Source organism: Camelus ferus, chromosome 23, assembly GCF_009834535.1.
Source record: "Camelus ferus isolate YT-003-E chromosome 23, BCGSAC_Cfer_1.0, whole genome shotgun sequence".
In the NCBI taxonomy this organism is placed as follows: Eukaryota; Metazoa; Chordata; class Mammalia; order Artiodactyla; family Camelidae; genus Camelus; species Camelus ferus.
In genome coordinates, this window is record NC_045718.1 from 7,239,945 (window position 1) to 7,258,318 (window position 18,374).

At 40.9% G+C, this 18,374-nt stretch overlaps 1 long non-coding RNA gene across 7 annotated transcripts in view; it reads right to left on the reverse strand.

The window, feature by feature from the left end:
- LOC106729812 overlaps positions 1-18,374 on the reverse strand; it is a 214,682-nt gene that overhangs the window by 179,277 nt on the left and 17,031 nt on the right. For 5 of the 7 annotated variants that reach the window (XR_004314675.1, XR_004314679.1, XR_004314674.1 and 2 more), the window contains exon 6: positions 14,757-14,908. The exons of the other annotated variants lie outside the window; for them this stretch is intronic. This is a non-coding gene — a long non-coding RNA (uncharacterized LOC106729812). The remainder of the gene's footprint in view (positions 1-14,756; positions 14,909-18,374) is intronic. 7 annotated transcript variants of the gene reach the window in all.

Here is an 18,374-nt window from a genome sequence, read left to right on the forward strand (position 1 = left end):
TTTAGCAACAGACACTAAAAGTAGCTACACACAGACATTAGCCCATTTTTAATCTTTGCCAGAAAGGCACTGCTGTAGTTTTAGTTCTTGCTCATTCATTTATTCACTTTTTTCTTCTCTTTTCTTTTTCTACTAGAGAAAAACTAAGACTTTTTTAATGAAAAAAAAAAACCAAAACACAGTGTACCTGTAGTATACAGACATCTTTAATGTTCATAACTCCTTTCTCTTTCCCTTCAGCTTTGACCCATTCCCCTGTCTCAACACTAAAGTGATCAAATCATGACCACAGAGACTGAGAAAAATGTTCAAGGCATGGAAGACGCCATGGAAGTTTCTTCCCCTTATGCTGATTCCTAGTTCTTCTCCATGGAGAGTTTCTTTTTTTTTTTTCCAACAAACATTTGTTGGCGTATGACAATGTAAACTGAACAAAATTCTGTGTAAGGTTTGTTGTATACATTCAAAGTCTATCATATAACTGCAATAAAGTGCCCTAGAGTTGAAAATACCTCAATGTTTCTGGGGTAAAAAAAAGAAAATTAGTAACATTTCTAAGGCATTTGTAGACTGAATATCTCACATCACTGAGGAATATTAAATCATTGTTTATTACAGGGAGAAGTATTTGTTTGCAAAAAAGGTAAGGAAACAAGACACAAATCCATGGTAAAAGTACATTGATTATGTTTTCCTTTCTTTAGTGAACAAATATTTACTGAGATTCAACCGAATTCAGAGCATTATGCTGGAAATCACAGGCAGGAGAGGGGTAACATCAGAAAGGCCCAAGATGTATATTACAACACTCCAAAATTCCAAAATTCCAGAAGAATTTACAATGGGGGAGGGGGATTGAAATGGATAAAAGGTTAATTATTAATGTCAGGTAATATTATTTGGTAGGTAAGAAAATGTATTTGAATCCAGGTTTTACCCATTTTAGCTGGTGGCCTTCATTTAAATTATCTGAGGTGTTTCCTCATCTGCAAAATGAGGATAAGAACAGTACCTTTCCTATGGGATTTGAGGATTAAATAAGAAAAAGCTCTTAGCAAAGCTCTTAGCACAATGCTTGGCGCTTACTGGGCACTCAGGAAATGTTGTCTACTGTCACTTGGTACCAAATGAGTCATGCAGATCAGGTGATAAGAACTTGGAAGCGGAGCAGAAGTGCAATGAAACAGAGCAGTCAAAGAGAACTTCAAACACGAGAGAGGACCTGAACGGGGACTTGAAAGATGGTTAGGATATGAATGCGCGGAGATGACAGGTACTTTATAGTCAGCTTGGATGGAGCAATAGAGGAAGGACAGACGTGTCACTTTGCTGGACCAGTCTAACTAGAGCAGACGTGTGGGTTGAAGCCGACTAGGATGTAATACTGGAAAAGAAAGTAGAGGCCAAATTATTAGGAACTTTGAGTAAAAGGCAAAATAATCTGCACTGTATCAGCAACAGGCAGCAATAAGAGACTGATGATTCTTCATGTTTATCAAAAATATTCATACAAATTTACAAAATTTATCTTTTGACAACAAACTTAAGAGTTTTTTTCTTTCTTTATTTTAATTTTTTTATTGTTCTTTTTTTTTTAATGAAGGTACTTGAGAATGAACCCAGGACTTCGTGTATGCTAAGCACACCCTCTACCACTGAGCTATATCCCTCCCCCCAACAACAAACTTTCAAGAATAAAATCCAAGATGTTAATTAAAGTCTCTGACCTGTTTAGAAGCACGTTTAGATTTTCTGAACCGTGCATCTCAGTTACGTCTCTGCCCCATCACATTCCATTTTCAGATAGATGTACAGGGCTCTTTGACTTTCAACGGATAATGTGATAGTTATTCTGCTTTTACCTAAGAAACTAAACATGTCTGGCCTACTAAGGTCTCTAAGTAGAAGAGAATAACAAAATGGTAAACAGAAATTACCTAATGAGTCAACTGTGTGCCTAGTCTTGAAAAAAATGGCTTCAGTATTACATCACTCCAAATACAAGCCAGCTACCATCAGATCTCATTAATTAGATAAGCACACCAAATTAAATTTCGTAACACTTAACTCAAAGTGATTTTAGGGCATACCAAGGATTCCTATACAGTTTATGTCTTCTGAAATATTAAAAATAAAAAATAAAATAATAGAAGTTTTTGTTTTAAATTTTCAGAACTCTTAAAAATTTCAAATCTAAAATTTAATACAGGCTTCCATGTATTTCAGTTCAGATTTTAAAATATACTCTTTTTGTCTGTGATTAACTAAAAATATTAAAATATGGCATGTAAGTCCTTCTTTAGACATCACACTGAGATAAATGAGTAATTTTTGGTCTTCGTAGAAATCTATTACCCTAGAAGAAAAGTTGAGTCGTAGAAGTGGAGAATAATGGATCCTCTCTGACCTGCATTCATTATTTTCTTTTCCTTCAGTATAGATCTGGTTCAGGACCAAACCTAAAAATGTGTATGAAGCACATCTAAATACAGATATAGGAAAACATTTACCATCTTTTAATGATGAAACCTGCTTTCAACTCCAGTGTCCAGTCTCTTGCAGATGGGAATTACAACAGCAAGAGTTAGAACTGGCCAGAGACAAAACTGTGGAGGAAATAATTTGGGAGTTTGGGTTTTTTTTTTTTTTTTTTTTTTAATGCCTCTGATCCCATGTGACAGCCTCCTGAAAGAACAAGGCTATACTTTACAGTGTCCTAGATCCTAAATGTGGGGAGCTTTGTGTTCAGAAAACCTGTTTCTGCCTTTCCTTCAATCAGTCCTCATTATTCAAATTTCTGTAAATTAACTGAAGTCCATTAAAGAATACTCATAAGATTCAAATGAATGATAACATAAGTTACACCCTTGGGAGAGCATGGGGACTGGGGGTTCATATTTTAATAGATATGTTTTCAGACAAATTGCTTTAATCATTAGTAGAAGAATTTAATTTCTGACTCTAAAAACCAGAAGCGTACTCGGGGAGAGACGCTTTCTAACAGAAACCCCTCAAATCAAATCACCCAGATGCCCAGTCGCTCTGCCAGTAAAGTCAGCCCTGCCTGAGTAGAGAGGGACCTCCCTGCCGGTCAAGTGCCATGTAAAGGGTCATCACCAGTTCCCCCACTCCAGGCACCACTGTATACAGCTTGACGGCCTGTACAGGAAGGACCTCTGCTCCTTTTCAGTTCAGTTTACGGCCATTTACAAAGCAGCCAAGAGCAGTAAACACAGTCCTGTGTGAGCTAATCTGGGCCAGCGGTTCTCAGCCTGGCTGCCTAGGGACACAATGACCTGCTGCGATCAGCAGTGGGAAAGGAGCGGAGTTGTGATTATACAAAGGAACTGCTCATCCCTGGGAACTTATACAAAGGAACTGCTCATCCCTGGGAACTTATTTTCGTTCTTCATCTGGATGGCCCAAATCTCAGTCAATCCCTGGCATGTCTTGTGTGTGAATATGGGGTGCTACGCAACGAGGCTAAGCACCATTGACTGGCAGGGTAAGAAGTGGTCTATACACTCCTGAGCCCACAGCAGCTGGTGCTCCTGGAGGTCTCGCCACCAGCCCACCAGCGTGCTCCTTTCTTTTAAAATTGAAGTATAGTTGATTTACAGTTTTGTGTTAGTTTCTGGTGTACAGTAAAGTGATTAAGTTATTTATATACATATATATGCATATGTGTATGTGTCTATGTATATATTGTTTTTCATATTCTTTTTCATTATAGGCTAATACAGGATGTGAATATAGTTCCCTGTGCTATACATTACAACCTTATTGTTCATTTTATGCAGTAGTTTGTATCCCCTAATCCCAAACTCCTAATTTATGCCCCCATCCCCTTTCCCCTTTGGTAAGCATAAATTTGTTTTCTATGGCTATGAGTCTGTTTCTGTTTTGTAAATAAATTTGTTTGTATCACATTTTAGATTACACATATAAGTGACATCATATGATACATGTCTTTCTCTGTCTTACTTCACTTAGCATGATACCAGGTCTATGTCCAACCATGTTGCTGCAAATGTTGCTGCAAATGGCATTCTTTCATTCTTTTTTACAGTTGAGTAGTATTCCTGTGTGTGTGTGTGTGTGTGTGTGTGTGTGTGTTTGTAGATATACATACACTTGTTTGAAGGTTGTTCAAGTGCAGATCCCTCCTCAACGCTGAGGGATATTTCTTAATTAGAACAGCACACACTGGTTGCTAAAGACAAGGAACTGTACAATGCTTGCTGACTTAAACTGTATTTAAGCAAATGTACAAATTTATAAAGCAAATTTATACTTAAAAAAAAAAACCCACACAACTCTTTTCTTCCCTGCAGTCAAATGAATACTTTCTACAGCAAGCTATACAAAAATCTTTTGATGTGAGAGCCTTTTGTATATTTTCATTTTCTAGAAATAATATGGAAGTGGTTCCAAAAGTTTAATCAAATTGATGTATACAAACGTACTAATTTATAAGACCAGTACTGTTTCTAGTTTATATTGATAAAGTTTAAGGGAAACATTAACAGACTAAAATATTTTGAGACCTGGAAACAGATTGGGGAGGTAGAAACAAGTGGGTTCTATTAGAGAATACCTCATTTATAACTCAAGGTCTACATCAGTCATTAAAAACTTTCACTGGATTTTAGAAATTCCATGAAAAAGAGTGTGTAAGCCATTGGACTTATGTCTACAGATTCGTCATATGTTCCAAATCATAAGGATATTCTAAGATTGATACACTTGTTTAAAAAAATAAAAATTCTAGGAATTCAAAGATACACTTTTTCTACTCTCTTGAAGGACAGGTACTTAGCTAACTTGTAAGGTTAGCTCAAGAAATATATCTGCAAAAGCTTGAGGATAATTTATACTCAGATCCCGTGACTTATCTCTAAAACTGCAGCTTTGTTTCCACTTGGAAAGCTCTGAAATTCTCCAAAACATATTGCTCCATTTAAGTCAGAACATTCAAGCAAGGGAGGAAAATTCAACTTTCTTTTAGCATCTGGTTTATTCACACACCCAGTTTTAGCCTAAATACCTATATTTCCTTGAACACATTAGTACAATTCATTTTGCTCTTTTCTTTAAAGTTCAGTATGCTCAGATTTCTGGTCACATCATACAAAGGCACAATTTAAGATCCACTTATGCACCAAATTTGTTCTCTCAAAATCTTTTGACTGATTAAAAAAAAAAAAGTGATCTAAAAAAAGGCAGCTCAATGAACTCAATGAATGTCTTCAGGAACCTTCCCACCCCTGCCCATCCATCACCACATTCTACTCCAGTGTCTTCCAAATATGCCATAAACTATTTAAGGGGTAATAGGTAGAGAACAAAACAGAGTTTCAAACTTGATCACTCTGTCCATCTGTGCCATTAACTTGGCTGGCAAAGTTCATCGCACAAATGCTGTTAATGATGGAAGCTGTGCACAAAAATAACTGTTAAAGACAATTATTAAATAAATTACTAATTTTTTTTTCTTTTTCATGGCAGATGCCCTGTGGCAAATGAACTCAGTTTTCATTGCTTTTCAGGTGATGGAAATTTTCTGTCTTTTGACCTTGCTGGTAGTTACAATGTTTAAAAGTTATTATTTGTCAAAAAGTTGTAAGTTATACACTTAAGATTTGAATTTTTTACTGTATGTTAATTATACCTCAGGAAGAGTATGTTCAAATCCTAGAGCAGCTAGATCTTTGCAAAATCAACCTGGGTCGCAGTTGTCACATATACAAACAGTGACAATAATGCTACTTTCACCTCATTGTTGTATACTTCATGTAATCATGTGAAGAGCTATTTTCTGTATAATAAAAATTTTCCATACAAAAAAAAAAAGAACATCAGGTGCCACTGAATTGAAGAAACAAAGGTTAAGAGCAGCTTGATTATTTTCAGTTGCTTGAAAATCTCCGCATAGCTGTCATTTCTTCGCTGCCTCCTTTCTCCTGGTCCTGCCCCAGCTCCTCCAGTTCCTACTCAGCCAAGAAGAGTTGGCCTGGCCCCTCGGGATTTGAGCTGCTCTCCTGTGGTGGTGACCAGCTCTCTGAATATTGGGCAAGACACCAGGAACCTTCTGTTTGCCTTTTCAAAAAGCAAGCATTGACTTCCTGAGCCTACTTTTAATTATAATGTGGACCTGTAACAGAAAACTCCTTCACCCCAAAGTTTGTGTCTAAATGGTTCTCTGGGCCTTTTTGCCTTGTATTCTCACTCCTTTGTCCAAAAGACAAAGAGAATGGAACCCAAGGAGAAGACTACCTTGTTGACAAAGCTTCCCCCCTTTATGTTGAGATTGGGAACTAGTATCGTGAACGTAACTTTGTGCTGAATGAAGATTATGTTTTAGGCTTTAATACAGAGATTTGCTGTCACATTCTGATGAGGAACGTTAATGGCTTTTTTCCTTACGAAAACAAGCCCTAATTACCTCAGCAAAGCTTAAACAAAAACTTACATATAACAGAAGATTTAAAGAGAAGTATGCAGGCAGGTGTTTCTTCAGAGGGCAAACATTTTACGCCGTTACCAGTTTACAGGGTAAGCTAGTCTTCCTCTTCTTTGAGCAGGGCAATCACGCTACAAGAAACGTCTTTATGGAACAACTTCCACACTGGATGCTTCAACAGTATTTTCAACATGGTGCTCCTAACCATCGGTTTACCTGCATGAACTGGTTGTTTGTGGCTCACGGCCAGACACCATTACAACTGTCAGCAGATCACACTGAACCACTCGACACTGAAGCCAGAGAGACAATCATCTTTTCCCATAAATACTTCCGTCTTATCAAACAGGAACTTTTAAGATCATTTAAAGCAGCTTATTTCCTAACATAGAATATATTCAAAATATCTTTAGAAACTATTTGAACTATTTTTATCTTTCCTCAGCTTTCAATTCTATGGACAGGAAATGGTATGATTTATGTATGAATTAAACATTAATATTAGGAATTTTATATGGTAAGGAATTCCTTACCATGCCAGACACTATGTTAAATTAATTCATTCAGTCCTTAGAAAAGTACTACAGGTATACATTATTGTCAGCCCTGCTCTACAGATGAAGAAAATGAGGCTCAGAGAGGTTAAGTAACTTGCCCAAAGTTACACAGCCAGTCATTTCCATTCAGGCAGTACAGCTCCGGAGCGCACGCTTTCAACCCCATCATATGCAGTACAACTAAATCATCCAACGCATACACACAACTCAACCAGTTTCCTGACAGATAAATAGCACATTTAACAGTCAGGAAAACACCCACGCTCGGGCTTCCATTTTTTTATCAACACCTTGTACCATTTCCTGGTGACCCCACACGCCTGGCACTGTGTCAGCAGCTGCATGAATGAGACAGACACGGCTCCTGTCGTCACAGGGCTGACTTCTGTCTAGAGAGTAAAACTGTAAACAAGACAGACTCAGAATATGCCACACGTTGTGAAGGAAAACTGAATAGTTTAACAGCGAGTCCCTTTGACACAAGGGGGTACTTTGAGTACAGTGTCCAGGAAAGGCCTCTCTGAGGAGGCGGCATTAGAACTTTAAAAAAAGTCTCCCAAAGGCAATTAGCAGAAACCTGCTACACGGAGCGGAGAGAGCAGGATTCAGGCAGAGGAAGTAACAAATTACAAAGGCCTTGAGAGAGGAAAGCCCTTAATTTGCACAAAGCCCTGAAAAGAAAGAAAAGGCGACCCAGATGACGCAAAGCTAGTGAGCAAGGGCACCCGTGGAACGTGGTGAAATACGAGCTCAGACACAGCCACTTAGGCACAGAGTAGGTGTTATTCTCAGCAGGATGGGAAACCACTGGACAGTCTCGAGCAGGGCGCTGTGGGCCTGTCTGGCTCAGCTGGGGACGTGGCGGAGTCGCCGGCAGAAGCGGGAGACGCCTTCGAGGCTTACTGCAGTCTCTGGGTGAGGAGCAAGCGTGGCCTGAATTACAGTCATAAGAGCGGGGAGATGCTGACAGGACGCCTGGCTAAAAGCAAGGAAATGGATGGTGGTGACACCTGCTGAGACCCAGGAGACCCAGAAAGGCTCAGGACAGGAGTGGTGAGGCGGAGGCTGGGGAACTGACTCGGAAATTCGGTCTTGGATGTGCTGAGCTTGAAATGCTCAGTTCACATGCAGGTGGACGTGGTTTACATGCATTTTAAATTCTCTCTTCAGCCCTGATTCTCTCGACAGGACAGGGCCTGGTGCTGCTGCAAAGCCTGATTGCAACATATAGTTCCAGGGACGGCACAGGCCAAACTTGCAGTGACAGGGAAGGCTGACAGAAACTCAGTCTCAGGAGAATGTCACTGTTTCAGACTTAATGCATCCATTGTTTGAAACCCTTTAGAGGATCTGGAAGGCTGGAACGTCTACACAAAATAAAAGAACTCGACTCCTGTATGATCTAATCATTGCCTGGAGGGGTCCTTCCGAGCTGATGGTCCACCACCCTGTGCCCCCTGCCCTCCCTGATGCCTTGTCATCACTGCTCCTCTCCCCACATCCTAATGCCCCTTCCCAGACTCACTCTCAGCCAATGGCCTTCCTTCCTGCTTCAGAACCCACCCTCCACCCCGTGTCTGGGCCACATTCTGTCCTTCTCCCCATTACCATCTAGGCATGTCTGCACTCCAAGCAGAGGGAACCCAGACCCCCTTCCCTCGCAGCCGCCCAGGAACCCTCCCCGCGCTTCTCTCTCTCCTCTGTCGGCAATTCTTCCTTTCCTACCATCCCCGGGTCTTCCACATCACATGCCAGCACTGTTCTTTTTACCACTACAAAAAAAAAGGGGGGGGGGGATTCTGATCCTCGCTTTTCCTGCAGTTAAAGTCCTGTTTCTTTGCTCCACTCTGCAGCAAACTCCTGACAACTCTGCCTGTATTCACCATCTCAACTTCTCTCCTCTCACCTCTCATTCTGTCTCAAATCCACCACAAACTGTATCCCCACCACTCCTCTAAAAACAACTCTAGTCAGCATCACCAGTAATCCAGGAGCTGAATCCACCTGGCATTTCTCGGTCCTCATGTTACTTAAGTGCAGGGTGTAACACAAGTAAATGCTCTCTCTCCTCCTTGGGATATTTTACTTCTCTTGGATACCAGGACTCTCCTGATTTCCTCCTATTTCACAGCCGTACCTTCTCAGGTTCCTTTGTGCAGCCCTCCCCTTCCCTCCAACCTCTTAGCTCCAGAACATCTTTCTATGTACCCTGCTCCCTTAGTGATGCCTCTGAACACCGTCCACATGCTGTCCACTCCCAAACAGTTATCTCCCTCTTTCCAGACCTTTATATTCCACCTCCTACTCCACATCTTCACTTGGATATCTGAAATGCATCTTATATCTAATATGGCCAACAATGAGCACCACCTCCAAACCCTTATCCCCTCCCCGAAAACCCTCAGCCCTATTGACAGCAACTCTGCCCTTCCAACTGCTGAAGCCGAAAATATGGCTTCATTCTTGACGCCTATTCTCCTCTTATACTCCACACCCAATCCATGGTTATCTTTACCTGCTGGCTCAGAGAAGCTAAGTGACTTGCCCAAGATTCCTCAGCTAGCAAGTGGCTGTGGAGAATCACCTCCCGGGCTCCCCAGCCCTGTGCCAAACAGTGAACAATTTACTTTCCGTCTAGCATAAATATAAGCCTGAAAAGGAGTCATCCAGCCAACCACTACAATTGGGAAGAAATATATATGCTACATGCAAATGTTCCAAAGACTCTCTGTGGCGGTCGAGGTGGACCTCTAAATAAATATACTGTCTGTAACACATCACAATTTCACAACTAGTGGAAGAAATCCGTTCTGCAGTTCTGTGAGCACGCTGACGTAAGAACAACTTATCAAAGATTTAGTGGGGGCTTCTTTCACTCTCTGTCTTTAGATAAAGTCACTGGGCACAAAACCTTCCTTATCACATTGCCATGAATTCAGATGAGCACATTTACCAATGCTCGTACCAGAAATGACAGTCAAAGACATCCTCTGACTTTCCTCACTCTGACCCTCTCTCTTCTCATGTGGCTTTCCAAGTTTGGTGACTGTCAACAGATTTATGATGCTGCGGGAAGACGCCTATGACCCTGCTTCATTCTTCCTTCCCTCTGTAACTCTGGGACACACACATTATCTGATGGTCTCAGAGATGTTATCTGTCTAAACTGTTTTGATTCCTTGCCCTCAATGTTTTTGTTACACATACTGCACATGATGTCAGGGTCTACCATTTTCAGAAAAGGGCTTGGAGAAGCCACTTAGTTCACTGAGCATAAACACTGTTTACAAGCCCTATGACGGGTCAGTTTTCTGAACGGAGACTGCTTCCAGAGTACTTGGTGGCCTCCCTAGAGTTTTTGCAGCATTTTGGTTTTAAATCCCAATATTTAGCTTCGTGATTCTCTAGGCTTTTAGGAGACAGTGGCCTACATCTTTTCGGGATGGCAGTGGGATACTGGGAGAATAAGTTTAAAGAATAGTCATTTTTATAACTCAGAATTCTTTCTTATATGATGAATTGCAAATATTGGCAATACTTTTGTTATGATGTTTAAATAATCTAACAATTTCTCTATTCCCCAACCAAGAGAAACAGTCATCTCTCCTTTTTCCCTACCATGTTTCCACTTGCTCATTCACCCTGGGGAACAATACTTCTCTGTTACAGCCACAGTGGTCTGACTGTTATTTTTCACTTTCCTATGAATGGAAACAACTCCTTAAAACTACTGCTAAAAGGAAATCAATAAAACCTTGATATGTACACTCTCTTCTTAAATTAGATGCACTGAATGGTACCTATTCCATGGTCACCATCTGTTATTAACAATATCTACAATACAGGATAAACTCTTACCAAACACTTGGATTAAGAAAGTGAACTGGCCCAAATATTTCAAGGTCATTGATCAAACAGTAAGTGTGCAGGCAGTGAGAACTGTTAAACTGTGACTGTCCAGCTAACGCACCTAAATCACTCTTTAACCGTCCACAGGTCCACATTCAAAACTGCAGGGTGGTGCTTCACATTGCAAGTCTCATACCTTCCCTGCTGTCCTCACTCCCGTCTGCATCAAGCTCCTTACTGGAAGCATCTCTGTCATCCATTCCTTCCCCCAGGCTTGCTTTCACACGCTGCTCACGCTGAGGCTTGGAGCCAGGCAAAGAACTTCCTCTGAATCACCCCAGAGTAAATGCCACTGACGTGCAGCCCTGTGAAAAGCTACAGGCCACAGAGAGGCCATCACTGTTCATCTTCCTCGTTCTGTATCTGAACACTTGGCAATCCTACTCCAGAGGAGGCAGCCTCCCTCCCTGACAACCTCCTTCTCTAATTTTCCTTACATCATGTGTCTGAGACAGTCCTTGGGAACTCCTGTTTAGCACATGTCTGTATTTCAGTCCATTACGTACGAAGATATTTTTGCATGTTGTGTTTTAAATTGGACCTGGTAAGTATGTCTAAGGGTAATGACAAAAATGGAGGAAAGTTCTGGTTCATCTATATAGTCTAGTGACCATGAGGATGCCATCTATATAAAATATAGCAAAATAAAGAGATGCCTAAAGGAAAGTAGTTGAGAAAATAGAACGAATGGAATGAGAGCCTAACTCAGTATCGTGGGGTAACAGATAAAGTTTAGAGCTTGATTAAAGTCACCCCACCACCACATCCCTTAGAACGTGGAACTCAAAAGCTACCGGAGAAAGGTCAGTCCAAATCTGCACAGAGCTTAAGACCCCAACTGCTTTTTCTTTTGATGTTCAACATTATTAGAACATCTCTCATCCCTGAACTACTCTTTCTTGATAAATATTTAGCTGTGTGGTGGCTTAGGCTCAAGGGAAGAGCCTAGACTCTCATGTGGAGAGCCTGGCTGGCTGCAGGTACTGCACGGATCGGACTCAGCTACCATAGGACGGGGATGTGCCTTGGGATTAGTGACTGAAATGTGGTAACCTTGGGAGGCCAGAGCCACAGGGACTTGGGGCAAACAAAGCTGAGCCTAACTCTGAGCACAGAGACTCTGCTTTCCCTGCATTCTGAGACGCTACCGTCTGATCAGAAGAGAGAGCGCTGCTGCTGTGAGTCAGGACAGCACCCGATCTCCTGTTTCCACAGCAACACCAAAGGGCAGTGACTGCACGTTCTCCAAGAAGAGAAGCTCTAGGTCAGTTGCAACCAGTATAGCATTTCTGTACTGAACCATTAATCACTGAAAGTCCAGTCAAACCATGCTTCCATAACAGCAGTGTAAATCTCCAATTCCAGAAAGAAAAGGTAACAATTTCCCCTTATAAGCACAAAAAAACCTCCAAATAAAATAATTTCTCCTTATAGAAGGAACTATTATTTACACTTATAGAAAAGGGATAAAATTTCCTAAAGTAAAAGTCAAATGAAAGGATAACTGTCATCTTATCTACAAATAATACTTTTTCTGTACCTGTTCTCATGATCATATGTTAATTTGTAGACAATGTATAAATTCAAATCATAAATCAACTTCCTTACAAAGAAAAGTACTTAGGGAAAGAGCAGTGATTCTTCCAGGACTTTCTCACTGGCTAGAAGGACAGACAAGACAAATTCTAAGGCAACACTAATTAAAAATCTGTGCATTCAGCATGAAATGTACCAACTCCTGTATCTCACACGTTAGTTTCTGAAAAGCCTCCCAACAGCTGGGAGGACGCTCACGCTGAGACGGGTGCGTTCTGCCCATCGACTGTAAGATCGCTTACGGCTCCAGGTGCCACGACCAGGCCCAGTACTAGCTACAGGAAACATCACAGAAGTTTCTAATTTGGGGTCACCTAAACACTCGATCATGAACGTGCAGTGGCTGTCTGCTGGCCTGCTGCCCCAGGTCTCCGTGTTTTGATTCAGAAGCATCCATGTAACTTGCAAATGCAGAGGACTTCCAACTGCGTCACGTGTTCCCTCCTCTACACCCCACTCTCTAGCCTGAGGCCCATGATATTGAAACTGACTCACACTAACTGTGCAAAAGGGTCACTTTTTACTTCCCCTTAAAGGAATGTTGAAGTAGCACATATGATATTCACTTAAACATACAGGAGCACACATATGTGCGCTCAAGGTCACAAAGAGGATTTGTGGCCACAGATGCTGCCCAAAAGAGCTGAATGCAAATCACCAACAGAACATACTGAGGAGGGGCTCCAGCCCTGCACAGAGACGCACAAGGATTAATATTTATATTCTATTTATATTTGTTATCTATGTTATCTTCTAATCTGGAAGGAACATACCCATGGAGTCTGATGGACACACCTTAACCAAGTGGCCAAGGTTAGGGTCACCAGGCTCACACCACACTCGTGTCATGCAGCCCCTGATGCAGTGCAATGAGAAGAACACCTCGCTCTGGGTGTCCTTTCAAAAATCCAAAATCCCAGTATAATCCTAATACATTAGACAAACCCAGAATGAGGGACCCTTTACAAAATGCCAAGCCAGAACTCTTCAAAATTTGGTCTCCAGGTCACAAATGGGAAGAAAAGACTAAGCATTTGTCACAGACGGGAGAAGGCTGAGGACACAGCAATCAGATGCCACATGACAGCCTGGGTCGGATACAGGCAGAGACATGGCACTAGTGGAAAGACTGGCAAAACCCAAAGGAGGTCTGTGACTTAGTTGATAACATTGCATCAGTGTTAATTACTCCTTAGTTTTGACAAAATACATTGTGCTTAGGTAAGATGTTACAATTAGGTGACACCGGATGAGGAGTACACAACAACTCTGTTCTATATTTGCAACCTTTCTGTAAACCTAAAATTATTCCCCCCCAAAATATTATTTTAAAAAATACTATTAAAGTATTATTAAATGTTACCAAATGCCAGCCACAGAGACCAAGAAACAGGAAGTATGTTAATCTGAGAGTCACACAAGAAAATGTTGCAAATTTGGTACCTAAGACTTAAGACTCTCCTTTCCCTCCTTATAGACAGCTGGATGTACTTTAGTGACATCACTAGTATTCCAGCAACGTATCTTTAAATTCTAATAACTTGGCTAAAATTAAGCATACTCCAAATGGGATAAAATAAAACACAGAAAATTCCCTAATTTCTCAAAACCCCAACTGCCTGCCTGGTTTCTTAATCTTTCAATGAATTTTATAAAAAGAAAGCAAAGAGTTACTTTATAATTTGTTTTAATCTTCTTGTTTTGCTCACCTAATGAAACCAATCTTTCCTTTTCCTTTTAGTTTCCTTATATACATTTTAATGGAGAATGAAACTTGACAAGGCACATTTCACTTCTAAGAACTATTTACCTAGCTTGCAAATTGAATGTTTATGTTTTGTCTTACGGTGTGACACCATTTTTGTTGAAAGGGTATGTGTGTGAGTCTAGGGATAGCTGGAAAGACACACGTGAACAGTGGTACGAGAGTCAGCAAGCTGACCCACAGGTCCACACACTCTGTCTCTGGTGCAAAGTTGCTGCTGGGGGGTGATTATCCAATTTTCAAGTTCCAATCCTCTAAGTGAAGCTACATTACTACTTTGGGCCCATATAATGTGAATGTGTATCATTTCCAGGCCAAGGAGTTTATTGTTGTGTTTCCCCCACTCTCTTTGATTTCTATGATAACCTGGAAGGCATGCTGTACAGTAATGTAATCCTTTGAAAGCCAAGTTATAAAACAGTAAGAAAACTAACACACGACTAATTTTATATTAAATATCACTTACCCTATGTCCGTGTAAGGATGGGCTATCCACTTCAATACAAATCTTACACATGATGTTCTGCACATATTTTTTATATATTTATTGAGAAAAGTCCATGAATAACTGGACCTACGTAGTTCAAACCCATGTTATTCAAGGGACAACTGTAGACTCTGTGTGGGAGAACAAAGAAAAAAATTGTAATCTTTCAATCTCAATAATCTTCCTCTTACTTCTTGTGACTTTGAAAAAGTTACCTTTTCCTACCAGATAAAAAAGGTCTCCTTCTTTACAATAGTTATCTGGAAATGCTAGTAAGTATTCTGCTACATTTTAGATCCAGTATCACAAGTACAGCATCACAGTGCAGACGTACATGTCAGTTTAAAAATACTGATTACCTACATGCACGACAACCAGAAGTCAAAAGGATGCAAAGATTCCAGCACATGTGAGAACTCACAAAACCTTTAGATCACAGAAAGAACCAGCACCTGTAACAGGGGTGTTTTTGTGATTATATGCCCACACCACATATTTTTTAAAATCATATTTTAAAACAAAAGTAAAACAACAACAACAAAAAACCCACTATGCTTCTGACCCCACAAATATTTCATTATTTTTTGCCTTTACCTCAGTCATAATGACATAACAGCCGTGGCACAGACCCGCAATTCTCACCTAAAACCCATGCACGTCTTCACGATCCAGTCCCACCAGAGAGAGGTATGCTGTGTCACTGGCTTTGACCGAAACCTGAGAAGTAATGTGTGTCACTGCCAGGCTGAGGCAGCGAGAAATCCCAGAGGGATACTGCGCAGATTTTCATCCTCTGCCTCAGTGAACAGAAAACTGGTGTTGAGATGACAGAGTCAAGATGGAACCTTGAATCACTGCTTAAAGCAAGCTGCCCTGGAGAGCCAGCTGACACACTGAAGGCTTTTATGTAACAACACACTGAGATTTCTGAGTTGCTTTGTTACTGAAGCACACCCCAGCCTCCCTGACTAATATAGCACCTTCCAACTTTCTCCTCCTTCGAATTCCATAGCATTGCAATCCATTTACTACAAAGATGCTTATCTCTATGGAAACTTTGGGCCTTGTTATTTAAACAAAGTCTTTACTTAGCCTATGAGTTAGACAAGTGTATTTTTGGGACCTCTCATTCATCGCCTTAGAGAAAGCATGGTATAAAAGAATGAATCTTAATAAAATAAAATAAAAAATAACTGCACATCCCAGACTAGTGTTTAAATTCATGGACATAAAAGAGACATTGACAATGTGCATCTAGATAAGAGAACCAATGAACTGTATCTATGTTTTCTCGGTCAGCCATACTGAACAGGCATAAGTGTCATCTGCTCATTTAGGGCAACACAGACCAGAAGGACCAGAAATCAGTTTCTTTGCATTAAAAAAAAAAAAAGTGATGAGATAAGAATATCTTAGATTTGCATACGAAAAGCAACAGCACTCACTGCCAAGGACAGTAAACAAGGCAGAGCCATCAATGACCACCCGTGGAACAGGGGAAAGCTCCAGCCAGCACCTAAAAGTACTGGGGTAAGCCCACAAACGCACACAGGTAAGGTAATTACTAAATGGCTCACTGAGCTGAACAAAGCAGCATGTTCGGAATCCAAGCCTTTCCACTCTGCGCTGCCTCAGTGCAGCTCACGTAGGTCTCCCAGGACAACCAAACACACACGCCTGCCCACCAGCCTGACGGGCTCCTAGCGAAATGCAAACCCTGCTTCCATCAGCACTAAGGCCCAGCAACAATCTGAGACACGTATATTCAGAGGTCTCCAGCTCAGTGCCTTTTCACAACATAAATTCCTAGGATCTAACTGCACACTTTTTCAGCACAGGAGGGTTGTACTCAACCACCTTTTCAGAAAGGAGCAGGGAGTAAGACAGTGGGAGGTGAGAGAAGGTGCATTCAAGTCACCAAGGGAGGATTTTCAAATCAGCTCGCATCCCCACCCCACTCTTCTGGGGTGTCCGCTGAGCCCTTAGTCTCTAGCCCTGGGGGGCCTGGGGAGCAGGGGTATAGGCTGAGGGGGTCTCAGTGGTCCTGCTCTACCCTCGTGCCTTCCCACATATGGAACTTCTGAAATGAAGAAAAACACAAGTCTTTCTTTTTTTGTAAGATTTTTCAAAGGTGGACTCCTGAGAGAACAGATACAAACAAAACATCCAACGGAACAGTCACAGTGTTCCGATGGAGACTGAACCAAATGTTTCCTGAGTGTTCTCTTTCTTTCAGGCTCTTGTTACCTCGGAGAAAACAACGTGTTCCAACTTACTCTCACATTGTAGCGAACAGGATGCCTCACAATACTGAATGGAAGTGGAAGGGTCATTCTGAAAATCTCTAGTTGATGACTTCACAGAGTTTTGATGCAAATGTAAAATGTAATAGTACTGTCTAAATACAATGGCTTTTATCCTCCCAAAATTTCTTCACAAAATTTTACTCTTTCATTGAAACAAATCAATACATAAATCAATACATACCTATGGTATGCCATGAAATATTAACACCAGTTCTATTTGATTCAATTACGTAATTTGACTCTTGGGCTTCAAATCTTACTGATTTAACTTCAGAAATATTCTTATGCTTTTCCTCTATCTCTACTACTGGAGCAGTAAATCCAACTCATCATGTCTCTCATGAGAGCATCATTTTCAGACTATTTACCTATCAGACTATACTGCTCTTCAATCCAAATCTCATCATGTTCTGCTGAATTAAAACCTTCTGTTGCTTCTGCGTGACCTTAAAGACAAAGTCTAAACTTCGGAGCTTTGTAAGAGACCTTTTACAAGCTTTAAACTCAATTCATGCCGCTCCCCACTGTATAGAGTAATCTCTGGTCTCATTATATGCATTAGATTTTTGAAAATTATTCCTGGATACAGCAGGACTTTTTTTGACTCTACATATACCATCTACTACGTTTAGAATGCCTTCCCCCCAACTTCTGTGCCAAAAAAAATAAAAATAGATTTTCCTATTGGTCCTTTAAGAACCAACTCAAATTATACCTTATCTTCAAAGTGTTCTGTCTCCCTGATGGTCTGTAGTAACTCCCTCTAAAACACAGCCACTTTCAAAACAAGAAATTTTCATTAGCTCATAGTTTCTGTGGTCAGGAACACGTATGGAGCTTAACTGGTGGTTCCAACAGAGGGACTCTCAGGCAGTGAGGGTGCTGACCAGGGCTGCAGTGATCTGAAGCCTTGACTGGGCTGGTGAATCCCTTCCAAGATAGTTCACTCATGGGGCTACTGGCAAAAGTTCCTTGTTGGCTGTTGGAAGGATGCCTCAGTTCTTCACAATGGGGACCTCTCCTAGGGCCACTTAAGTGTTCTAATGACATGGCAGTTGGCCTAGATGAGAAAGCTGAGAGAGAAAGAGTACAAGGAGGAAACTATGGTGTCTTTTACCTATTCAGCCACATTTTAGTCATTGGAAGTGAATCACTAAGTCCTGATAATGCTTAAGAAAAGTCTCCACCTTTGCAGCGAGGACTATCAAAGAATTCAGACATATTTTAAAACCATCACAAAAGGCTTCCAAGATTTCCCCAGGAGTCAATGAGTCTTTTCCTCTGTACTCCC